Source organism: Aethalodelphis obliquidens, unplaced genomic scaffold, assembly GCF_003676395.1.
Source record: "Aethalodelphis obliquidens isolate GAN/ISIS:26980383/991018 unplaced genomic scaffold, ASM367639v1 scaffold32, whole genome shotgun sequence".
NCBI classification, from domain to species: domain Eukaryota; kingdom Metazoa; phylum Chordata; class Mammalia; order Artiodactyla; family Delphinidae; genus Aethalodelphis; species Aethalodelphis obliquidens.
In genome coordinates, this window is record NW_020837976.1 from 5,087,429 (window position 1) to 5,115,075 (window position 27,647).

The window sequence follows — 27,647 nt, forward strand, 5'->3', positions numbered from 1 at the left end:
CTGACACTTATTAGGCACTCATAAATGTTTGTGGAAAGAAGGAAGGAGGAAACAAGGGAGGGAGGGACCTTGTAGTGGAAGGAGTCCCTAGGACAATATGTCTGCACCTATCAGAAGTCTATTTCTTTCACACAAGGATAACAGCAACTAGAGCTAGGAGGAGAAAATGTCTTAAATGATGTGGCACTTAGAAAAAAAGACCAGAGTCTTTTTAAGACTAATCTTAAAAAGCATCAGACACATCCCTCTCAGATGCCTTAAAAATTTTTCCTTGACTAAGGAAGTAAGTAAGGTTTGTGCCAAGAAATATCCATTTACTCTGACTGCTCAGCTAGCAAGCTACAGTCTGACAATTGTCCTAAAGATTGCTGCATAATATAATCAGGAAAGTAGAGCCACACAAATTGAGAGGTGTGTTTGTTACAATAAAGATCTTAATGCACATCAGAGGCCATTCCTCAGGCAGAATACTCAATTTAGAAATCTACTGTCACCCAGATACGTCTGCTAGTAAATCATCGGAGAGATGCATTTACGTTGAGGACAAAATACTATGCCTTATGGTTCCTCCTAAGCTTCTTGAAGATAAAATGGTTTACCCTCAGCATCTTTGTTTAAATAGCAATAAAAGCTTCACCTAACATGAAGGTCAAGGTAAGCAGGACAACTGACATACACACTGATTCCATGGAGAAAGAATGTCTCTGTTCTGAACCCAGCAGGGCTTAAGAGAAGGGATGATGCTCTGTCACAATCCCACTGGTCATCTGAACATGCGGAACATGTGTGATGTATATGGTGACTTAATACCTAGAATTTCTAAGAAATGATTAAATATACAAACAAAAACTATTGAGTCTGTTTTATGAAAGCATTGTCACATGGATAACCAAAACACCTAATCCTAAATACAGCACCTCCACCCCACTACCTCCACCATCACAGGTAATAGACACACACACACACACACACACACACACACACACAGAGGTATATATTTCTACACACATATATAAGTATATATAATATTATCTGTCCCACATTCTGTTGAAATAAATTGAATTTGCTGGAAATCTCCATAAATTGGGGGGAAATCTTTATAAATATGATCCTTGTGCTCCATTCTTTTCTTCTCCTCTCCTTTCCTTTCCTGTCCTCTCGTCTCTTTCCTCTGTGGTAGGCTATTTTTCTGGACCCCTCCCCAGCAAAGTTTTGCTTTCATCAATTACCATTCTAAGAAATCTACAGTTTTCTCAGCAATATGTATCTGAACCATTGGAGTAAATTCTGTCCCAGCAGCTCCTGTATTGCAGGGAGGCTGGGGAAGGAGGAGGTCCATCTCAGTGGGACATCTGTTTATTTTGTATTTAACAAAAGGGAAAGGGTTTCTTCCAACGACATTTTTTGGCTTGGGAACCCTGAATGTAAACTTACAACAGTGACCTAAGCTCACCTCAGGAACAATATTAGCTGACAACCACCTTGGGAGTGAAAAATAAAATCCCATTCCAGCTCCCTTTGACTGATCTAAGCTCCTTTTGCTGTCACTTAACACCACAGATTTGATTTAATTTGATGAGACTTCTAAGACAATTTAGAAACTTAAGCATTTAATGCCAACCCTAATCATTCCTCTTCCACACGTTTTCAAAGGTTTCCTGGTTTATAAACAAAAAGCAGAATCAGATGTGAGAGCAAGAATAGTACTTTGCTTTCTACTTTTTAGTTTGTAAGTAAAAGTTATCTTCCAAAGAAAGAACTGGGAGGAATGAGTGGGAATTACAGAAAAACAGGTTGGGACTCAGCATAAGGAAGCATTCTTTAATGGTTAAAACAAATAGAAGGGATACCACAGGAAAAAAGAAGTTTCCCTGACACAGGAGGGGTTCAAGTAGAGACCTGGGTGGGACCACGTGAGGATGGGATTGCATAACCTCTGAGGTCCATCACGGTACTTCACATGGTTCCAAAATTTGGGAAGGTTATAAAAAGGCGGCATTTCAGCAGCAGAGTATCTCAGGTGTAAAGATGTGGTAAAGGACTGCAGAGTTTGTACTAAAAAGGCAACCTATGTCTAGTTAAAAATGAAGGTGCCAAAGGATAACAATCCACATATCAAGCTTCATCTTGGGCCACTCCTCCCTTTCTTTGTACTCCCACCAAAAGTATAAAATTCTGGCTGAAATTTGGAACCTGGTTACGCTGGCATGTACTGGAATCATAGTGATTTCATGTTTGTGTTAAATATTCATCATGAAATTTTCCTCTAACATGGTTGTTCAGTTGTCAGAAGAGAAACCTGCACTGTGATTTCTGCTACTGGAGAAATTGCTTCAATTCAAACTGAATTTTAAGTCTGTAAACAGCCTCCTCCAAGCAAACACCTGGAGGCCAGCAGCTGCTGATCCCTGCCTGTGGGCTCAGTCTGCAGGAGGACAGGACCCCTGTGTGTGTGACTAAGGTGGAGGGAGCTGCATCTGCTTTGACTTCACCCGTGACCACTGTCCTCTCATCCACAAGCTGTTGATCCCCTGGCAGGCCTCTTGAAGCTGCTGTGACACCTTTCCTCAGCAACAGGCTTCCACGAGTCCACATCAATCATTCCCAAGTATTTCTTTCTGCATCCGCTGCTGTGCGCTTGCCTCAGCCACTACCTTCTCTCACCCGGATGGGACTGCTGCAGAATCTTCCAAGCTGCTCCCCATGCCCACGCCCACCCCCTGCCTCAGGTCTCCAACAAAGCAGGCAGCTGATCCTGATGTTGCAGCACAGATTCCTGTTTATTACCCATGGCCCCAACTAAAGCAAAAGCTCCAGGAGGCAGGGTCTTTGCTTCTGTTGTCCCTCACCATGTCGCCGGCACTTGGAAAAGTGTCAGGCACACCGTAGACATGCCATAAGTATTTGCGGCGCTCAGGGAAGTTTTCTACTTGCACCTGCAGTTGCCGGGGAGATAAGAAAACTGGATGCTCTGTTTCATGACCACCGTCAAAAATGTGAACTTGGAGAAAACTTACTAGACCTAACTGAGGACTTTTTCCTGACTAATGAACAGGAGGCATCATTTAAACCCATCCTACACAGATTTATGGACTCATTCCATTTTATCCAGAATAAGACAGTTTTCCTTAATGAGCATAATCACAAGGAAACCCTCTTTCGAACACTTTAGGAAATCTGACTTTCCCCCTCAGCAACTATTCTTTAGGTTTCTTCATTGGGATGTGTTTCTTTGACAAGCAAGTAAATAAATGCAAGCGAATGGACGACCCTCTGTGGGTGGTCAGGTGTGTTCTGAGACTTAGACAGTTATTAGGCTCTTTGCACAACCACAGTCAAGGCTCTCTCCCACTTGAAAGGGCTCGCCCCAAGAAGGGTTCTCAGAAAGCATTGATTTTGGAAGAATCTCTGTGGTCCAGTGGTAAATAATGGTAGGCGGGCCCTACGAATAAAGAAACATTCGTCAGCTACCAAATATAGGCCTGAATGGTCTAGCACGGTGGGCAGGGAAGCCCAGGCTTCTTAGAGGAAGCTAAGTTTGAATCATGGCTCCACTCTTTTGGGAAAACCACTGACCACTGCTAAGTCTTGCTATCTTCAGCTGTAAAATAAGATCTGCCTTGCTGGGTGGTTATGAGCATTAGAGAAAATGTACACAAAGCCCTGAACACGTTTCTGGCAGAGTAAGTGCTCCATAGATTAGTTATTACTAGTCACAAATGGTAGTTAGTGACTGTACAGGTTAATCTAAGGAGAGCTACACTATCTTTCTTAGGGGATACTGTATTCATTTTCTATTGCTTTGTAACAAGTTACCACAAACTCACTGGCTTAAAACAACACACATCTGTTTTCTCACAGTTTCCATGGGTTAGGAGTCTGGGCGTGACTCCTGGGTTGTGGAGTCTCTGCTCAAGGCTGCAATTAAGTTTTCAGCCAAAGGCTAGAGTCTCATTCTAGGGTGAGGGGCCCCTTCCAAGCTCACATGGTTGTTAACGATTCATTTCCTTGAAGCTGTAGAACTTATGGTGTCTTACTTCTTCAAGGCCAGGAGGAGAGAAATTTATTTCTTCCATCTCTGACCTCTAGATCCTCTTTTCAAGGGTTCACCTGATTAGGTCAGGCCCACTCAGGATAATTTTCTTTTTAACATAAAGTCAACTGAATAGAGCTTAATTACATCTGCAGAATCTTTTCACCTTTGCCATAGAAAGCAACCTGTTCGCAGCAGTACTGTCCCATCACTTTTTCCATATTCTATTTGTTAGAACCAAGTTACAGTTCCCACTCATATTCAAGGACATGAGTCATTAAGGGTCTTCTTAGAATTCTGCCTTCCACAGACATCGTTTGTAATTCCCATGGAATCTGATCATTCTTGGTTGACCTATAGTGGTAATGGAGTGAAGTCAAGGAATACTACTGTTAGCATATTTCCTACACTGCCGAGGATCCAAGAAAACCAGACATAGGGGAATGACTGGCAGCTGGTCAGCAAAAAGGACAACAGGGAAATCAGAACTGCCCACAGGTTAGTTTGAAATTCAGCCTTTCCCTGCTAACTCAGGAGAGAAGGATAGCAGGCTGTGTGGCGATGGCTGCTACCTGCTATAGATGAACCAAAATCAACTGGTCAACAGCCATTGCCCTCTTGGAGATAACTCAGTGTAGACCGATATAGGAAGAATTTGTTGTTGAAAAATGTATGCATTATTGCATGCACACATTCACACACACACAGCCTAAACAGCCAGATGTGTTAGATCGACATTCAGGGATATCAGTGCCAGTTTCCTAAACGTGGTTTCCTAGGTGCTGGGGTTGGGGGTGGTGAGTTAAGAGTGTGTTTTCATGCAGGCGAGTGAACAATTCTTCTCTGCCACTAAAAAAAGAGTGTCCACAGCAACTTCCTTCATATGTGGTCCCAGAAGCTGCAGCTGTCTCTGGGTAGATTGGGTCATCACCCAGTTAGGGCATAGACAGGATGCCTTCAGAGTGAATTATAATCTGCAGTCTCAACAGCTGTGCCCAGGATTCAAGGGGACCAGCTGGAGAGCAGTGAGCGACTCATCTGTGTATGGGGACAGGGGCATGCTGAGGCCCCTTCTGCCCTGCTGGCCACGGCATGTGTGTAAGAGCTATGCGTGAAGGAAGGCCTGTCTAGAAACCCAAAGATTCTTGAGCGTACACTCAAGTCTCCAGAGCACATTCTCCAGAGCACATCCCCCAGCCTCAAACCAGCCAGGACCTGGCTGTATGAGACCTGCCTCCAGGCTCAGACCCCTACAGCTAAGAGGTGTAGAGGCATAAAAAGGCTTCTCTGCCAGGCAAAAAAATCAAGTTGACAGCTGGCAATCCTACTGCCTGATGGTTTCAAAACCACGTGCTTCCTTTCCTTACTTCCATTTAGTACTTTTCTTCCACTTTTTTCTTTATTTCCTCTTTCCAGATCTCCTGTTCTTCTCCTCTCATTTTTCACTCTCTCTCTCTGATTTATACCTTTCTCTAGGCCACTTGCCCACTCTGTTCTTCACACTTGGATTTCTCCTGTCCTCTCTCTTCAGCTTTCTTTCCTCGTTTGCCCTTTTCCTCTCTGCTGCTCTGACTCTGTGGCTTGCATTCCCTGAGTGAAATTGCAGAGGGCAGGATCCTGGCTGGAACTATCCCCAGACCTTTGCTGTAGATCAGCTATCTAACTATAGCATAAAGGTTCTTTCATTGTCTTCACCAAAACATTAGCTTTTGGTTTTTTTGTTTGTTTGGGGTTTTTTTTTTGCGGTACGCGGGCCTCTCACTGTTGTGGCCTCTCCCATTGCGGAGCACAGGCTCCAGACGCGCAGGCTCAGCGGCCGTGACTCATGGGCCTAGCCGCTCTGTGGCATGTGGGATCTTCCCAGACCGGGGCACGAACCCGTGTCCCCTGCATCGGCAGGCGGACTCTCAACCACTGCACCACCAGGGAAGCCCTGGTTTTTTTTTTTTTTTAATTCAATGAACAGATTAAATGTAATATACTGCCCTTGTAAACATGATAAATAACTCTGAGTCTGGTGAATTCTTATTGAATAGGTAGTATATTGGGTAAATTGTATCAACAGAACCAAATAATGCAATAATCAGTGCTCTGGGCTGAAGGTCTGTGTTCTCCCAAAATTTGTATGCTCAAATCCTAACCCCGAAGGTGATGCTATTTGGAGATGGGGCCTTTGGGAGGTGATTAGGTAATGAGGTCGAGGCCCCCCCATGATAGGATTAGTGCCCTTATAAAAGAGACCCCAGAGAGCTCCCATGCCCCTTTTTGCCATGTGAGGACACACCAGAACATAAGCTATCTACAGACCAGAAAGTGGGCTCTCACCAGACACTGAATCTGCCAGCACCTTGATATTGGACTTTCCAGCATCCAGAACTTTGAGAAATAAATGTCTGTTGTTTATAAACCACTCAGTTTCTGGTATTTTTTTATAGCAGCCCAAATGGACTAAGACAGTCAGTACAGAAACATCTGCGAGGAAAATGAAACTTCCTGCAGATGAGGCAAGATCCATTTCTCCTCAGGAACTACTAATATTGTCAAAGGCATTTTTACTTGCTAGAGAACTTCATTAGAACACATAGGCAACACTTAGCATGTTGAGGAAATGGGAACCCCGTCGTATGGCCTCCCTTACATTCTTACATCTCTTCTTCTCTTCTGCTACCACCCCTCAGTATGTTCTTAGAAAGCAGCTAGTACTGTGGAAGATTTCCTTTTTATGCTGTGCTGCCCTTATTCCTTAAACATCCTCAAAAATGATTTTCTGCATCATAACAGGAACACTTACAAATATCTTGGTGATGACACAGAAAATGTGAACACTTCAGCCATTCTGTCAAGGTTTGAGCAAAAAAATATTCCTGACCCAGTTCCAGCTGAAAAGCAACTTGCTGAAACATCACCTAAAACAGGAGGTCCCCATTCATTGGAACTCAACTTATTACACGCTTGAGCAGTTACTGGAACAAGAAAAAGCTGTGCAAGATTTTGCAGGCCAGGGTGTGAGAACAAAAAACAAAAAAAGGGAAGGGGAGACATTCTTTGAACCTTTACTCAGTGGAGTCTGACAATCTATGTGGGCTATCATCCTCCTCCTTGGAAGGTCACTGCTGACAAATGCCAGGCTAGACTAGGTGTTGGACTGCTGAGCAGGTGTCTGGATCTCTTGGTCAAATCAATGCCAACTTAATTTGAAGTGAAGAAAATATTCCTCAGATTCAGACCCATGCATGCCTCCCATAGACCTGGGAAAGAAGGAAGTGTTGGGACAGGGTTATCTTCTTAACTACAATTCTTGACTGATATTCTAACCCTGTTTCTTGGGTGGCTTTGATTACTCTAGTGAGGTTGATTTAAACCAAATCTGCATGGAACCCCAATTCCTTCCTCTCTTCTCAGGGTCAAGGGCATTTCAGGAAAACAACGTCTCTTCAATTTATTTTGAAATATGAAAAACAATTGTTTCCTCTCAGATTCTAGTCTGTAAGCCAATGACAACAGTTTCCATGGTCGTTAGAGCTGAGAAGTGGTGGTGGAGGTGGTGGAGGGTACCATGTGTTTTAAAGGCTCTTTTCTTATGTGCACCCAGGGATGATGGCTTCTGCCCTCTGAGATACAAAGTGAACTTCAAACTTTCTGGCTCCTGGTCTCCGGCATGGAGGCCCAAATGTTGCTCAAATTTCTGGCAACAAAATGATTATACCTTAATAAAAATCAATATACTTAACATAGTCCATACGCCGATATCTAAAAGGCTGTCTCCTCATTTAAAGTTTATGAAGAAATGGTTGGTACAAGGCAAAACAATTAGATGAGCAATGCCCCTCTCCAACCCTCTAGATTTCAGCAATTGGTCATTCCAGCCATGCATTTGCTAAAACCCAGTGTTCACTCCAAAACAGTGGCTGATGGGATTCTCTTTAACTGTGTCTTAGTTTTGCATTTACAGGGAAGCTTATTTCACTGAAACAATCATTTGCAACAGACAGTGTGAACACATGCCTGTAAACATAAAAATTTGAGTCCTAAAACAAAAGGTTCTTGCTTCAAAAGTAAGGTCATGTCCCTTTAAGCTGTTAATTTAAAAAAAGGAAAACAACTCTGTATTGCATTTGAGTCACCTTAGTCCAAATGCTTCATCAAGCTAAAGCTTCCAGATCAGTGGTGGCCAACAGAAATATGGTGTGAACCAACTGTGCAATTATAAGTTTTCTAGTAGGCATATTAAGAATGATAAGAAGAAACAGCTAAAGTTAATTTTAGTAATAAATTATTTCATCCAATCTGTCTAAAATATTGTCATTTTAACATGTAATCAATATAAAAAGCTACCGTGATTTTTTTACGTTATTTATTCTTGTACTAAGTCTTAGAAAGCTGATGTGTATTTTGTACTAAAAGCACATCTCAGTTGGAACAAGCTGCATTTCAAGTGCTCAGTAGGCACTGGTAAGCACAGTCCTAAACAAAATAGCTGCCCAAAGGGCATGATGATTGCATTGTCAGTTGTAATGATGAGGATGTAGTAGAAATTGCCTGGGTTTTGGTCCATCAAGACCTGATGGACCAAATTATTTTCAAATCCTGACACCACTGTTGATTGGCTGTGTGACCTTGCACAAATCACTCAGGATCTCTGAACTTTAATCTCCTTGTCTTTGAAGTAAGGATATTAATTCTTGCATTTCAAAGGATTATTGTGTTACATGGAACATACACATGTATAAGGTGCTTAGTACAATACCTAGTACACACTAGGAACTCAATAATAGGCATTTAATATTATTGCTATCATTCATGGACTATATAAAAATGACTGTAAAACGTCTATTTTTTTAATCTGAAAAAAACTCTAAAGAATATTTTATCTAAAGAATATTTTAATCAAATCAGCATTTCTCTGTATTACTGGCTGCACTTTGTTTTGTTGTTATTGCAGTTAGAAATATTTAATCTAATAAGGTAACACTGACAGAGCTAGGACCCCATGATTTTTAAACCCTTAAGGAACAGAGATTCTAAAAAACTGTTATTTTTAAATGGCAAGCACCTGGATTTGATATTCTTCAGCAAACACTGCAACTTTCTGTCCCTTCTTAGGAGTTACCTGAGACTTATGGTATACAATTCTGTTCTGGGGCCATCGGGGAAGACCCTGCCCTGTGGGATTCCCTGGGGAAAGCAGACACCACCAGTGTATGGTTTTACATAAAGGGAGATCATGAGACAGTAAATGAAAGTTCAGTTGGTGGCCCCTAAGGGGTTCATTTTAGGAGAGGAAAATATCTCTTTCTCTGACAGGGAGTTGGGAAAGTTGGGAACCTGCACCCCAGAGAAGAGAGATATGATAAAAATCACTCCCAAAAGGACATGAGAAAAGACCAGGGCAGAGAAGTCCCCTCAAACAGATATATATGGAGGGGCTTAGACTCATGCCTCCTGAGAGGGGTCTTACCTAGTATTGGGTTTTAAATTTCTCTATGTTGTCATTTTCTTCTCATGCCTAGCCTTCAGTAAAATCTTGTTAAATATTATAATTTAGTCTCAGCTGTCATAATGGGAAGTTTAAAGGGAAGGCCTAGGCCCATTCCTAGCACAGAGCAGTACCAGGAAGTGAGGGGTAACCTCAGGAGAGAGGGAGAGCCTGAGATGGCAGGAGGCGGCCCGCACTGGGTGTCACAGCGTCGTGAGCAGGAACAGAAGCAGCAGGCTGCAGTGGGAGTGCTGGCTGAGGAGCGCACGCGTCAGTGGTAACAGATGGGGGAGGATGTTAGCCTCCCCTGGGGAGACCCAAAAATGTAAGAGGGGATTATCCCATTAAAGGAACTGAACTCCAAAAGGATAAGTGCTCAATTATTATAATGTAGACATTGAAAAGAACTGTGGCAACATTTTTGTAGGACACGCTATGGGAGGCTTGAACATCCCTGCTACATACTGGGTAAATACTAACTTCTCTAGTCATTTCTCACACGGTTGTATATTCTTGGACAAATTGTTCAACTTCTCAGACCTGCAGTTTGCTCATCCTCAGAATGAGGGGATTGAACAAGGTGGTTTAAAGTTTCTTCCAGAGATACAGTGCTGATTATGTCATGATTTGAATATCAGTCACCTAATGTGTTTGGTGACACACTGGACATAGCTTCATCATTCAAGTTTAAAAAGCCATTCAATAACCTGACTCTACATAGGTAGCAGAAATATCCTAAATGCACACTTGAATCAATTCAAGTATGATCAAGATTAAAGATCTAGTGAAGATTTACAACATGATAGAAAACAGCTAAAAAATAAATGTAAGTTAGGGTATGTTCATTTAACTTCATTGGAGCATTAAGATCTCAAGTTTTATTACGCCTAATCTTAGATTAATTCAAATCTGTGTTGGTATGAGGAAGCACATAGTAGGTACTAAATGAGAGTTGAATGAATGACTGAAAAATGCTGCCAGACAAATTCAGATGACTCTTGAAGCTATTTGAATTATTTCATACCCTTCAGTTTTTAACCTCACTATAACCACTATGGCTGCTTCAGTGTTCAGAAGTGAAAGATTATTCTTATTTTAAAATGAAATCTGATATGCTATCACAAATGATATCAATGATAAAGAAAAGAGGTGTGTGGACACCGGTAAAAGAAAAGGCACACCTACACAGAGAATTCCCAAATGAAATTGTGGGGCTTTTTTTAAAAGAGTATTATCAAAAGAAATAGCTGGCAAGGCTCTTGATCAAGGTAAAATATTAAAATGGTCCATGGCAGTAGGGAGGCCACAGATTAGAGTGAGATGAGGTTGCAAAAAAAAAAAAAAAAAATCTGAAGATAAGCAACAAGGAGTTTTCTTAGCTTGGTTTGAAGCAAGAATAAGGAGCAAAAGAAAGGTGACAGATCACAGAAGACGGCATAGAGGTTAACAATTTGGCAGAAGGACAGAGCTATGAAATTCTGGGTTGCATGTCTTCTCCATAAAAGAACATAATATTCAATCTGGAGGGTAAATAATCATAATAAAAAGAAACATAACATTCAGATGGTTAAAAATTATAAAAGTTTAAGTTTCCAGGTCCTAAGAATCCCATCCAGTGTGCTCTAAGAACACTTGGCTGTTACCACTCAGCCACTGTTGAGGAATTATTAAAAATAGGAGAAAAGCTAACAGGCCGAGAATGGGAAATATTAATATTATGCAATTTGCCGAAAGAATAAAAAGTGGATTCAGTGGATGGTAAATGAATCTTGTGGAAATCTAGCCTGAATGAATAAATCTATGGTTTGTAAACTTTAAGAAAGAATGTGGTGATTTTACTAGAACCAAGAGGAGATCACCAAGAACGTACTGAACCAATGTGACTTTAACCCTTATTAATAGAGTTGCTCAGAGAATGGCAAAATCCCATCATGATCAACATTCTTACTACTTACCAAGGTTAAGACATAGAAAAGATGCTTATTCAATTTAAGGAAGACACAATGCTAGGAGAGTTAACTAAAGCCCATATATTTGTCAGGACTCTTGATTACAAGGGACAGAAGCCCAGTTTAAATTAACCTCAGAAAACAAGCTACCCAGGGGGATAAAGCACTTAAGGTATAGTTGGATATAGTTGCTCAAGTAACGAAATCAAGCTTCAGACTCTCTACATCTTGGCTCTGCCTTCCTTTGTGTTTGCTTCATTTTCAGCCAGGTCCTCCCAAATGAGGTGAAATATGGCAGTAGATGCCCAGGTTTATCTTCTAGCAGCTCAACAACCACAATGGAAAGAATGTCCCTTTTGCCCAAGAGTTCTAGTCAAAGCCCTAGGTTTGATACTTATTGCCCTGACTTGGGACAAATGTCATCGTTCAACCAACTTCAGTGATTTAATGCTTTGATTGTCCGAGCTTGGAGAACCCACCCACTCAAAGCCCAAGGAGAAGAGAAGGGAGGAAGTTGTTCTTTAAAGAGATTCTGTGCAGGCAAAATATAGCAAACAAGTACACCAAAAATAATAGGCTAAAGTAATGATTAAAAAAAACAAGACTAAAGGGACTTCCCCGGTGGCTCAGTGGTTAAGAATCCTCCTGCCAGTACAGGGGACATGGGTTCGAACCCTGGTCTGGGAAGATCCCACATGCCGCGGAGCAACTAAGCCTGTGCTCCACAACTACTGAGCCTGCGCTCTAGAACCCATGAGCCACAACTCCTGAGCCCACGTGCCACAACTACTGAAGCCCACGTGTCTAGAGCCTGTGCTCCACAACAAGAGAAGCCACTGTAATGAGAAGCCCGTGTACTGCAACGAAGAGCAGCCCCCGCTCGCTGCAACTAGAGAAAGCCCACACGCAGCAATGAAGACCCAACACAGCCAAAAATAAATAAATAAAAAATAAATTTAAAAAATTTTAAAAAAAGACTAAATAATGCATTGAAAGTCCTGAACTTGGTTTAAAACAATCAATTACATAAATTTTAGATGAGGATAGGCCACATTTGTCAACAAATGGTTCATGTGAAAAAGATTTAGAGATTATATTAGACAGTACACTCATTATGAACCAACAATTTATTACAAAAACTGGAACAACTAATTCAATTTTAGGTTGCTTTTATAGAAAAATCATAACCCAATTACAGGATGTTATGGTCCCAGAGTTACCTTCATAAGTCAGACCACAGCTGAATGTAACATCCTAGAAGGACATTCCCAAGGAACAGAGCATCCAGGGGAGGCTGACTGGGATAAAGAACTAAAAACTTAGGGGGAAGACCTGAAGAAGCTGGAGACTTCCATTCTGGGAAAAGGAAAACCAAAAAGCAATGTTGAAATATTTGAAAAGCAATCATATGGACTTAAGACTGACTTCGTCTGTGCTACTTCAACAGGAAGAACTAATACCTGCAATGAAATTAAAGGGAAATAGATTCTGGTACAGTCTGGTACTGTAGTACAAGTACTATTGTCCAGCAAAATAACTGGTTGCCTTGAGATGAAGTGAGCTTCTCTCAAATGTAATTATCAGGGATGTTGTAGGATTGTGTTAGGAACTAGTTATCTACTAAGGTCTCTCTTCTAACTCTTGAAGCTTATTAACCAGTGATTCCATGAATGTTTGTTAACTTCTCCATGATGGAGAAGTCAACAAGAAATGCATAATCTTTCTATATTTCTAAGAGTGAGGGAAGAACCCAGGCCCTCTGGGTCTGTTACATGAATATGACTAAGGGAATTCACCACTCTGGCTGACTGGAAGAAGTTCAGTGCTGTGTGGAAGTAAACTCCACATGGAAGAATCTTGGAATAAAAGACACCAAGGAAACTGAGGGTTTGGGCACAAATGTCTCACTCACCTTGGCACCTTCATGCATTTGTCACAGCTCAATGTGTGCTTTAAATGAATTAAAACATCACTATCTGGTAATTATTCTTTTATCTACTTCTTCAGGGAAGTGGCTCAAATTTCTATTAAAATAATTTTGATCTCCTATGGATTTCTTCATTAATGTTGTTTTCAACACAGATATTGTAAAAATCTAATAACATAGCAAGTATATTGCAAAAATGCAATAAAGTATCCAAAAACGTTTTATAAATTATCAAACAGTATATACATGTAAGGAGTTATTGTAATTATTACTCATTCCACCATAACACAGATAACTTAAGAGTTAGTTATATTAAAATTTTCTTTATAAAATTATGAGGATTCACTAAATCCTTGGAAGACACAAAATCATCACGTAAAGGATCATATTCCTCTGAACTGAGAACTAGTTCTAGCTTAAGGAGATGGCACATCGATAGTGTGTACTTAAATGTCACTGAATAGCTGTGAGGATTAAATGAAATTTTGTCCAAGAAAAGTGTTTTGCAATACGTTGTATAATTCCAAAATCAGGATCTTATCATTCTGTTCTCATTATTAGCAATTTTTTATTATCCTATTACAATGAATTAACTGCAGAAACATAGATGTCTAGGCTACGCCAACTCTACCTGATAATTAATATCAGAATTCTGGCGCTCAGAGTGGGCAAAATCAGGTAACAGTTTCCTTACCTATGAGAGGTTGGAATACATTAAATCAGCTTGATTATTAATTACTATATCAGAGGACACAGTGTTAAACATACGGACTTTGTGGCCACTCTGTATATCACAATTTGCTCTTGTAATATCCCTCATGTTAGCAAAATTGCATGGTAAAAGCTCTAGATCAATAATAAAAGTAAGTATGTGCGAGACCTATATTCCTTAAGAGGAATTGTTGAAACCATTTTGATTCTCCATTACCATAATTCCAAAAGCCAATAGGTAGGATTCATAAAGCCTAAATAGTCTATAGGATTAGTTAGTGGCTTTTGAACAAGATGAATCTCATAATTTGGGATGAAGGTAACTAAGAAATAATGAAGCTGAGCCTTCTCATTTTGCATATGAGAAAACAGAGTCTCATAGCAAATAAGTGCCTTAATCAAGGGGAGACTGGACTTAGAAAAGAGACTGGAATTTTTAGTGCTTCTCAGGAAAATTTTATGTATTTTTAACGGTAAAATCTGACCACATGTTTAATAAAACCACCTAATAGGTCTACAGTCCTTTCTTTTATGGTCACAATCCTCATCAAATATATATTATTAAACACATGAAAGGAGGCCTGATATAAACTGGATGTTATGTTTGAAAGGCTATGATTTATTTCCAGTAATAGCCAAGATTACAATCAAAGAGGGATAAAAATGTTAATACAGCTATATACTCAAGTACGCAGGGAACCAGAATCACTCTGCTGCATGAGCAAGGTCTGCAAGGAAATGTGTCCGTGCATGTAGAGCTTTATGGAAAATGTGAAGGACTTGTAAGAAATGGATGATAAGTGGGGAATATTGACCTTGCTTCCACTGGGGTCAAAAAATGCAAAGAGATTCTTTCGTATTTTTATTTCCCTGGGGAGTACATGTGACTTAAGTTCTAAAAAATCCTTGAGAAGTGCAATCTCTCCAGTTGCCAGTGGTGCTTTTTTTCCCCAGCACTATTTTACCTTCGAATTATTTCTGCACAGTTCAAAAGCAAAAAGGAAATTTTGGCAAAATCTAACCCAGTCAAGATGGATGTTAATTGCAATGTTACAATACTAATTTGGGCATCCTTACTCAAGCATAGGAAACTCATTATGACCTCATTTAACATTCTGAAAACATTTTTAGACAATTTATAGATTCAAATGGAAATAAATATAACTGTATTTGTAGAACTGTCATTTTAGTCAAATTAAATTTTCCAATTAGAGAAAGAAGCCTTGCTAAGATTGCCCATAATTCATATTCATAGGAGACTTCAGTTCAGGTTATAGAACTCTGAAAGACCATTTGGAACAAGAAATTTGATTCTTGCAGTGATGTATTTATCAGTTTTTGGTGATTCTATTAAATACAGAAATACTGTTTATAATAATGTATTAATGATCCATAGTTTAAATCTTTTAAAATGCCAGCTAGTTTAGAATTCGAGGGTGAATGTTGAAAATAGTTAGAAACTGAATAACTACATTCCTAAATAGCATCACCTGTTTAGAAGAAACAAAGCATTGAAATTTTGCTTCTCATAATAAATGAAAACCCTGACACTTTTTCAGTGCAATTGGCTGAATGCTTACCCATGCTGGTTTAAAAAAAAGAAAGAAAAAATGTACATGACCTTAATATCTATAAAATGTAAGAGGAACCAAATCAAAATAGAAAGTTGAATCTGGTCAGCTTGAAGCATTTAATAGCATCATTAATAATAGATCCGTAAACTATGTCCATTTAAATACCAAAGTTGAGTTCTTAAGCAGAATAAATAAATATACTCAGTGGAATCAAAGACTTTTTAGGATGACTCATTACTTTCAACCCTGACATTCAGCTAATGATGATACATTACATTGCATTTATATCACATCACATTTATATTACATTAGGAACAACCTTTATGACCTGATGTTCAGGATTTTTTTTTAATTTTTTTCTTCCAAACTTACAGATTTTTTTTAACATTAGAATTCAAAAAGCACAAATCTGTGCACTATAATTAACATGCTGCCTGAGGTTTATAAATTCAGAAAGCAAGAACTTCCAGGAATCCTGCAGAGATCTAACCTTACAAGACAGATGGTCTATAGCCATCTCATCAGCAGGCTCAGTATTGGGTCTAGGTAGAAGAGGCTGTGACCCCAGATGTGTGATTGGAGGGGACTGGAAAATGTCTTCTGTTCCACCCCTGGCCTATAGTATTTGTTATCTGCTTTAAAAAAAAATGCAACCCTGTGGCTCAGGGCTGTATCTCCCAGAGTACCCTGTTAAAATTCATCCGACACATGACTGAATACATTTGTTCAACAAATATATACTATGCACCTACTATGTTCTAAGTACTATAAAGGATACAGAGATGTATGAGCTGTAAGACTGCAGAATACTAGCAAGTGACAGAAAATTAGGGACAGAAAATTCTGGGTTCAAACCTTATCATCACACCTTACTGGCAACAGGATCATGGATAAGTAACTAAGCCTCAGCTTCCTGATCTGTAAAATGGGGGGATGATAGTACCCATATATCAGGACTGCGTCATGATTAACTAAGCATATGGAAAGGACTTAGGAGAGTGCTTTGCACATAGTAAATGTTGAATAATTATAGCTATTGTTATTATTATTAATTTTTTTTTTTTGGCTGTGCCTTGCAGCTTGTGGGATCTTAGTTCCCCAACCAGGGATTAAACCCAGGCCACAGCAGCGAAAGCGCTGAGTCCTAACCACTGGACCGCCAGGGAATTCCCACTATTATATATTATTATTATTATCAGCCATAGACACTACCTTCAAGGAATTTAAAGTGAAATGGAGATATGTGCATACATAACAGTGAGAAAAAGTGAGGAATAGTTCAGAAAAAGAGAAGATGGCCTCCAGAAGTAGGGGCCAGGGAAAGTTTGAGGAAAGAGGTCGCATTTGAGCTGGATCTTAAGGTCTGAGCAAATATTTCTAAAAAAGTGGGAAGTACCTTAACACCCGATCGAGATTTAGTTTATTCACTCATTCATTCATTCATTCATTCATTCATTCATAATAAACACTCTTTGATTTTAAGAGAGCTACTTGAAGAGAATGAGTACATTTTGATTACTATGAATGAGTATAGGGTTTTGTTTTGGTGGTTACATTACTTGCGGGTCAGTTGGGAACCTTCAAGGTCTATTTTTAAGCTTTCCTTTGGTGGGTCTTGAGTAGCCTTTACTCCAGGGATTCAACTCTGCTGCTTCTGTGTGATCTCTCAGCTCTGTGGTGACATATCTACACATGCACAGCTTGGTATTCAGCAAAGACCGAAGGGCACTCCCTTACAGATTTCTGGAGCTCTTGTTTTGCATAACTCTTTCCTTTCTTAAACTCTGCCCTGCAAATCTCAGCCATCTCAGCCTCCCAAAATTCTGGTCATCATCTCTTCAATGGGTTCCCCCTTCCTGTTCCTATTGTCTAGAAATTGTTACCAGGCCAAAAGTGTGAGATTATAGAACTAACATCATTCTTCCCTTCTTTGACAGATCACAGTTCTGTGGTCCCTGCTGTCTGATGTCTGTAAACAGTTGTTTTATATTTTTAAAATAATTTTCTAATTTATGGTAAGAAGGTAAGTCCAGTCCTTGATATTCACTTAAGGCCAGAAGCACAAATCCAAGATAGGAGATACTGAAGAAATAAATTCTGACTCTTCTATGGTGAATAATGTCAAGCAAAAGGACAAGAAACACAGTGGTGATAAGGGCCACAGTTTATTGGGGTTTGTATTTTTAAAAAATGACTGCCTCCAGACTTCCCTGATGGTCCAGTGGTAAAGAATCCGCCTTCCAATGCAGGGGACTTGGGTTTGATCCCTGGCCAGGGAACTAAGAGCCCACGTGCCCTGGAGCCTGCACACCACAACTAGAGAGAAGCCCGCATGCCGCAACAAAAGATCCCACGTGCTGCAACTAAGACCTGGCACAGCCAAATAAATAAATAAATATATTTTTCTAAATCACTGTCTAAAAGTATTAGCTAATTTTACTTTGTTCATCTGGAGGGATATTTCTAGAGGAAAATTGTAGACCACTATCCAATTCAACATTTTTATCAATGACTTCAATTAAACAAGTCTATCACATTTGACAAAAATATAAAGCTAAAAAGATTACCTACTTTTCTGAGTGAATTCAGAAAGCTTTCGATAGCTGGGACAAACTGGAATTTAACAAGAATAATGAAAAAAAAATTTAAGTTCAAAAGACTGAAGACACAAGTACAAGATAAAAAGATCTGCTGTCTTAATACAATTTACATGAGAAATACCTATTGTTTTATTTGGCCACAAGCATAACATGAACTGTGCTGTCACTAATTATTTTTTAATACAGGAAAAAAGAAAAAAAGGAAGGAAGGAAGGAAACGGAAAGAAAAAGAAAAGAAAACTTTAGGCCAAAGACAATAGTCCTGCCTTCAGACCCGTTAGGGCAGGAACTTTGTTTTACTTTTAATTTATCTTCCTCACAGTGCTTAAAAAAATCTCAATGTGCTTTTGTACAACAAACTGTGTTCAGTTCCAGGCATCACATCTTAAATGGTACATTGATAATCTAGAGTGCACCCAGAATAGGAAACCCAGCATTCTCGTGATTCTGGAGAGTATCCCAATAAAGAAATATTTGAAAGTATTTTGTATTCAAATCAAAGAAAATAAAGCTAAGGAGAGAAATATAGACTATCTTCAAGCAGTTGAAGAGTTAGCAAATATTTGATGTTGTCAAATTGCTCTGTGTGTGTTTCCAGAATAAAACACTACAGCTAATGGGGGAAGTTATAGGAAAATAGGTTTGGGTCTAACAATGGAACAGCATCTTTCTAGAGTAGGAATGAGGTCACAAACATTGAACTTAATCAGCACACCCACCATTTAAAATATTTTGAAGAGGTGTTTTAAAACTGCTTAGGAATTTTATTTCCCTTCCATCTCTATAAATACATGACTCCTTAGTATCAGTGAAATAGAATAAATGTTTTTACCTTTCTCAGGTTGATGACAAAAAATCCTTAGTCAGCATTGTTTTACTGTCACGTCTTCTACCACAGACCAGGGTTTTTGCAACTAGAGGGTAATCAATCTCAAACTTTGCCACCTTAAGAGAAACTCTTGAGGTGGAGATGGATGAGGAAGAAAAGGCTGGGGAGAGTAAAAGAAACACATAAGTATTCTGTGCTGGGAGACAAGAGAGACACACAAAAAGAAGCCCCACCCTTTCCATGGACTGGCTTTGGTCTATATTTTACACACCAACTGGCTGTTGCACTCAATGTTCTGCATTAATAGACAGTATGCTCATTCTGGTACCAATTTTTGACTGTTCCAATCACTAAAATATAAAATTGTAGACCTATGGCAAAATGCAGAAAATTGTTCAACAATAGGTGCATTGGGATTAATTATACCATTGTCTATTTTTGTGTATGTTTCACATGGTCCATACTAAAAAGTTCTTATTTTTGTCTATCAGGTGTCTTCCAATTATATTCAGAAATGTTCAGGAGAAGTACTTTATCCCGTCTTCTAATTGTGCTGTTCCATGTGGAGGGAGCATCACTAGTACAACACTCCCTGCCTCGATGACATCTGGTTCCAACTTCCCCTGGGAAGGGACCTATCTGATAGGTGAGTTTGGGATAGGGAAATGGATACACAGCTCATCCCTTTCCCCTTCCCCTTTTCAAAGAAAACACAAACCTGGTCTACCCTTCATACTGTAAGTTGTGTAGGGGCAGCTCCTGTAAGAGGAGGCTGATTCAGTGCTACCTGTTGCCAAGAAAGTAAGTCTAATTCTGGGTGAATTATTTAGGAAGTCCGTTGTTGCTGCACATCTAGGCCTTGTCATTTAATCCAGATTTTATAAAGCTGACAGTTTTCTGTCAATCTACCTGAACTTTTTGTCTTTCTCAGAGAATTCAGAACTCTGCAAAGAAGAAGGATGCTTAGCCCCAGCTAAGCTCTAGCAATTTTTACCCCATGACAAGAAAGCCTTTCCACTCCTCCCCTGGCACATTCTTCTTTATTGACCAAACTTCCTGAAAAGTTTCTTCTGAAGTGCTACATCAAGTGAGTCGCTACTCCCTTATGCTCCCTCTCTCAGAGCTCTGAGTATACCCACATTGTATCATTTATAGAATTATGTTGCCATTATCTGTTTTCACATCAGTGTTGCCAACTAGACAGTCCCTTCCAGAGAAAATAATGTCTTATTCATCTTTGTATATCAAACCCTGGCATAATGCCTGGTCCTCCGGACGCGCAGGCTCAGCGGCCATGGCTCACGGGCCCAGCTGCTCCGCGGCATGTGGGATCTTCCCGGACCGGGGCACAAACCCGTGTCCCCTGCATCGGCAGGCGGACTCTCAACCACTGCGCCACAAGGGAAGCCCAGTATTTAGTCTTTTGAGTGAGTAGTTATTCATTCTGAATAGTGGTTCCTTCTTAAGACTTCAGTCATTTTTGCTGATAAAATCTAAGCGCTCTAATGCCTGAGACAACCATCAGAAAACTCAACTGACTTTTAATTTATATTGACTTCATTAATCTATAGTCTATAGCTTCTAAAGGCAATGCATTAATTTACTGGTTCTTCAATTACTATACTGTGGGACCAGGAGTCAGGAATCCTGAGTTTTCTTTTTGGCTCTATCACTGATACAGTTTGCCTTTGAGGAAATCATTTAAGCAATTGGTGCCTCCATTGTGTATCTATAAAATACAGATAATAATTTTATTGGAAGAATGTTCTAATATCCCTTATTAACTAACACTTTCCATATAAAATCTGTATTTTCAATGTTTAGTTATAATTTCAGACCACAGACGAACCTTGGGAATTATTGAAAAGCAATTGTATTTAACAGCAAGATATACATATTTTATATTTTCACTGGTATAAAATAATTCTTTAATATTGAAAGAATCTGAATCCATAAAGTTAACTCTTCTCAATGGAGAGGTAATCATTTACATACTTTGACTAAATTAAGAAATAAAGACAAAATTTGGATATTACTAAATTTGGTGATACTTAAGGGGAAAATAGTCACATTAAAATATAAGAATTTATCATTGAATGGTTAATTTAGAAGGAAAGTCTGATACAGTCTCAGAATGGAATATTATAGCTTCTTCATTGGAAAAACTCCCATTGGTACATGCATGGTACATGTTTCTACGGTTTTTGCTGAGAGACAAGGAAGATGAAGGAAAAGAGCTACTACTAAAATGACCAAGACGTCTGTAACGAAGACTGCAAGTTACCCACACAATATCCATTCCCTTCTTTTTCCTAAATAAAAAAAAAAAACAATTTTATTCTGAGAAGCAATATTCTTGGGTTAAAAAAATACTTCCCAGCCTCCCTTGCAGCTAGGTGTGGCCCTGAGATTGAGTTCTGACCAAAAAGATGACAACAAAAGCTGCTGATGTGCTTTCCTGTGAGAATCCCTAGAAGGCCAACAGACATCTATAACATCCCTGTTGCCCTTTGCCTTTCCCCCTTTCTCTCTATCTGGAATGTGGACATAATAACTGAATCTTCAGCAATCATTTTGTGACTCTGAAGGTGGAAGCCAGTGCTAAGGATGGCAGAGCAGTAAATTAGAATGAGCCTGGGTCCCAGGAACCTTCATAGAATCATCTTATCAGTCCCTGGGATTTCCTGAGTACTACCTACCTCAAAACTTCCTTTCTGTGAGAGAAATAAACCCTTCATTTTTTTAAGCCATTATCAGCAGGATGCTGATTCTAGTTGTCAAATGTGACTTCTAAGTGCTACAACACATCCTGCCTCAAAAGAAAGACAATCCCAGACCTACATAACTTTAAGTTTTGGGGGACGAGAAAAGCATTGTGAGATGTTTTACTGCCTTCACTTGCCAAGTTAAATTTTTAAGTCTCATACTGAGAAATGATCAGCTATCCTTAGAAACTCTGCTTGGCCCAAGGGTCATGGCCCAAGGGAAATTTCTTCCCCCGCTTTGTGACAGTCATCCAAACCAAACAGCTCTCAACCAAGTACAAAAACAAGACTCAATTTAGCTTTAAACACCTGTGACTCTAAGTACACATGACCCCTTGAGGGAGAAGAAATTGGCTCCTATGGATATTGTTACCTTTTTTTTTTTATCATTGTAAGTATCTGTTCATAGGTGTGTTTCTCCCTAGACTGTGAGTTCCTTGAGGGCTGAGATGGTCATATTAATCATTGTGTCCTGAAGGAATAGGAACTCCATAGATGGATGTTGAGTGAATGAATGATTGAATGAGTGAATGAATGAATTCCTAGGGTCTGAAGTTCTCAGGAACAGACTCTTCAAGGTACCTAAACTCTGATATGAGGACTGGTGGGAATGAGAGCCTTCAGCAAGCATCAGGCATATCCAGAAGCCAAGAAGAACCAGTTCATCCTTCTCTCTGCTGAAAGAAGTGGGGAGTAAGATAAGGATAAGAAAGCAGAGGAGTCCCCCTCCCTCCACATTCAGGGAAGAGACATTTCATATAAAAAAGATGGTACTGATTACACCACTGGTAATCTTTTTAATATTATGACAACAGGAATTTCTGTCTCCTTTTTTGACGTAGGAAAACAATCCACACTTAGATCCCTAGGAAAAATTATAAACTTTATGAGAAGGGCTTGCAGCATGAGCAGTCACGAAGTAGAAGGAAGCATTTCCATCAGAAGGAAAAACATGGCAGCATGAAGAGCCTGGAGCATTTAGGGAGTCTTTACTACTCCATGCTATGCCTGCATCCAAGCACAAAATTCTGCTCAAATTAGCAAGAGCAATTCTAAAATGAGTCCCCGAAGTGGCTTTTGTCTTCAAACACTTTACTCAAAAGAAATGTTTAAATAAAGTCCAATATGCAAAACAACAAAAGTGGAACTTCCCTGGTTGAAGAGGCAGGTGAGAGACACAAGGACTACCTGTTCCCCATCCGTCCATCTACTGCTATCCCCATGTTGCCCTTGGTGGAGAAAGCACAGTCTGAAAACAACTCAGGACTATTTCCTTGATCAGCCTACAAATAAACCCATAGGCTATAGAAATATTCATTCCTTTACTCATTTCCCAGCAGCCGAATATCCCATTAGCCCCAAACAAGAAGGCTAAAACTTGACAACCAGAGCCTAGAGTCCAAAATGCCTCCCCTTTCCCTGCTGTGTTTTTTGCCGCTATTCCTCAAAATGAAGCAAGAGAGTAAATTATTCTTTTACCATTTGGCTGAATGTATTCCCTTCATTTGATAGTGTACCTTAGTTTTAAAAAAGTGATTTGTTAAATGGATTATGCAAAGTTTTAGCATTACTGACTAACAGCTTTCCTCACATATGCTTATGTTAACTTCCCAAAACAGCCTTCGGCCATCAGAAAGACAAGGAGAGAGTCCAATTAGCTACCTTGGTCCATTCTCCTTGATCAAACAACCTATTTGGTGATTCACATTCTTTCAGTTTCTCAGGTATAAATGTGATTTAGTGGCTTCCTATCTGGACACCAGATGTTTTATTTGAAAATACTTTCTAGAATATAAATGGAATGAAAACTAATCATGTTTTTATAAATTCAAATAAGGTAGCTTGTTTCTTTGAGAAAGTCTTTGGTGACTGAGCAAGGAAAGGAGTATTTTCATCAGATGAAACTTGGGCATTGCACAAGAAAGCACTGTGTAATCTTCCCACATAGCTTTGGGCACTCCATAAATATTAAACAGCAACAGTAAAACCACCATGGTCATGACCTGCAATACCCCTGGATTCTCTTGGCCTCTCATGAACACTAACTGTCTACCTGTCTAATGGTATAATATTTGTAAGAGAAAATCTGTAAACTGTAATCGTCTAAGTCTCTACTTAGTAGGAGAGGGAAGTGTGGTTCCTGTCAAGCAAGTTTAAAAGTTCAAGTATTTCTTTCTAGATACTGATAATAAATTTAGTCACTTCTATGCTCAGTTACTTAGTAGGGATAACTTAGGGTCAAGATGTTGTTGTTAAATCAAAGTTCAATTATAAGAGATCTTGTGCATTCTTCAAGTTTACTCATTGTATGGGGGAAATCGGCAAAAATGGTCAAAGCGTACAAATTTCCAGTTATAAGACGAAAACATGCTAGGGATCTAATGTACAGCTAGTGACTATAGTTAACAATACTGTATTGTGTATTTAATACTTGGTATTTGTGGTAATTTTATATTTTAAAATTTGTTAAGGTCTCTTTGTAGTCAAATGGAAGATTCTGTATATCAAGTCTAATGACTATAATTTATGGCTTACTTTTCATCTGTATGATCTATCCAATTCTGAAAGAGCTGCATTAAATTGTCCACTATAATTGCATTTTGATCAAGTTCTTGCATTTCTAATAGCTTTTGCTTTGTGTGACAGCTGTTATATGTGATACATACATTTTTATTATTGTATAATCTTCATAAACTTGGGTTTTTTTCCAGTTTGAGAAACGATTGACATACAGCACTGTATAAGTTTAAGGTGTACAGCATAAATAGACTTGGTTTTTGTGTGTACAGCATAAATAAACTTGGTTTTTATCACTAAAAAAAAAAAAACTTGCCAAGAGAGTAGACCTTAAAAGTTCTCAAAAAATTTTTGATAACTATGTGAGGTGATGAATGTGTTAACTAATCTTACTGTGGTAATTGTTTAACAGTAAGTATATACATATATTGGATCATTATGATATATAAACTTACACAGTCTTATACGTCAATTATATATCAATAAAGCTGGGGAAATTTTTGCTTATTATATTTGTTTGCTAGAGCTGCCATAACAAAGTAACACTGATTGGGTGGCTTAAATGACAAGGTTTCTCACAGTTCTAGAAGCTAGATATCTGAGTTGGAGGTGTCAGCAAGGTTGGTTTCGGCTAAGGCCAGTCTCCTTAGCTTATAGGTCATCTTCTCTCTGTGTCTTTACATGGTCTTCCCTTTGTGTTTATTTCTGTCCTGATCTTCTCTTCTTATAAGGACACCTGTCATATTGGATTCAGGCCAACACATAGGACCACATTTAAATTTAACTTCTTCTTTAAGGGCCTTATCTCCAAATAGAGTCACATTCTGAAGTATTAGGAGTTAGAATTTCAACATACGAATTTTAAGAGGACACAGTTTGGCCCATAACACTTATATTAACTTGAAGGAGCTTCATACTCACTTACTACAAATCCCTCATTTTATATTTGAGGAAATCAGATCTAGAGAGGTAAAGTGACATGCACAAGAAGAGATTTGCCATAGGGATAGAATGAGATAGGGACAGAAGAGTCCACTGCTCTTTCTCTGAAAATTTAGAGAGGGAAGAAATTGTTCCATGAAAACTTTGCTGTGTCCAGTGGAGTTGTAGTGTAAAAACCATTCCAATAGTCTTTGACCATTGTTGACGTATGGATTGGACACAGTGAAGTTTACATTAGAACGATTCACTTCCTTTTAGTCCCAGATGTAACTGCACTGACTTATGGTCTTGATTTACAAGCAAAACCGTGCGACTTCACTTACCTATCAAAGAGTGCATGCATTCTAAGTACCCTCAAGACAATCCACTGGGAGTGGGAAGAAAATATTAGAATTCCTGTATTACATTTTTCATCCTAAAGTGGGAAACAAATTAGTTTAGATGCATTAAATTTTGGATTGACACTGGTCAGGTGTCATGTGGCACTGAAGGAAGAATGGACATTTCCCAGAGAGGCACTTTAAGGTGTTGCCATGATTTACAGCTTATATCATGTCTGGTTAAATGAATTTATGGTTTATATTATCTGGTTTGAACTAAATTACCCCTCTCAAAAATGAACAAATGGCTTTAAAACATTCTTTCAAAGAAACTTCAGATTGAAGATAGCATAAATAATACAGCACAAGTAAATAAGAAGATTCCTGAGCTGACTTTTCTTCCTAGTATAAGCTCATCATTGGACACAGTAAGAGGTAAAAGCAGTGATGACCTAATTGTATCTGTCGGCAGCACTGACATATTGAATCACATTCCTTTCATGCTCTTTTCTTTTTAAAGGAGAAAAAAAACTTTATAAGATTTTATATGATTGATAGAAAAAACTTTTTTTAAAAATACTGCTTATTTTATTTCATCCTTTATACACTTAATTATGGTCATGTGTTCATCATGTGCAAAACACGTACATCGGATGCTATAACGTACCACATATATGTTTTGCAACATTCATAATGACGTGTAAACATATACATACTGTAAATCCTTGCTCAAACTATTTTTTGCTGTTGTACTGTATGACTTAAAATATTTGGCCACTGGCATTTGAAATGGTGAAAAGACAAAAGAGGTGCTTTCCCACAAGCAGCTGCCCTGCCTTTCTTCTATAGCCTTCTGGTACTCAGTAGCGATTTGTACTTTGGTGCACTGTTTTTGGTTTTAGCTTTTCATTAAAGTTTAACATACATACAAAAGTTGCATAAATCACAATGACTTTTCCCAAAGTGAGCACATTCATGTCTGCAATATCCAGATGAAGAAATAGAACTCCAAGACACCAAGAGCTGCTCTCGTGCCCCCTTCTAATCACTAGCCCAGCCAAGGTTAATAACTATCATGTGTTTACACCATAGCTTAGTTGTGCCTGCTTTTGAACTATATATAAATGGAATCATGCTGTCTTTTCATTTTTGATTTGTAGGAGTTCTTTATATATTCTGGATGCAATACATATGCATACATATTTTCTTTGTACTGAAAATATGTATGTATTTATATGTATTAAAAAATACTCCTCTTCCACTCTGGGGCTTGGCTTGCCTTTTTACTCTTTAAATGGTGTCTTTTGATGAATAGGAGTTCTTCATTTTAATATATTTCTAATGTATCAAAAATGTTTCTTTTATAAGTATGTCTTATTTAAGAAATTTTTGGGACTTCCCTGGTGGCACAGTGGTTAAGAATCTGTCTGCCAGTGCATACGGGTTCAATCCCTGGTCTGGGAAGATCCCTCATGCCACGGAGCAACTAAGCCCATGTGTCACAACTACTGAGCCTGCGCTCTAGAGCCCACAAGCCACAACTACTGAGCCCATGTGCCACACCTACTGAAGCCTGCATGCCTAGAGCCCATGCTCTACAACAAGAGAAGCCACCTCAATAAGAAGCACGCAACCACAGCAAAGAGTAGCCCCTGCTTGCAGCACCTAGAGAAAGCCCGTGCGCAGCAATGAAGACCCAATGAAGCAAAAACAAATAATTTTTTTTAACTTTTTTAAAATAAGAAATCTTTTTTTACATCTTTATTGGAGTATAATTGCTTTACAATGGTGTGTGAGTTTCTGATTTATAACAAAGTAAATCAGTTATACATACAGATATGTTCCCATATCTCTTCCCTCTTGCGTCTCCCTCCCTCCCACCCTCCCTATCCTACCCCTCTAGGTGGTCACAAAGCACCGACCTGATCTCCCTGTGCTTTGCCTATTTTGAGGTCATGAAAGTGTTCTCCTTTGTATTATTTTAAAGTTTTACTGTTTTGCCTT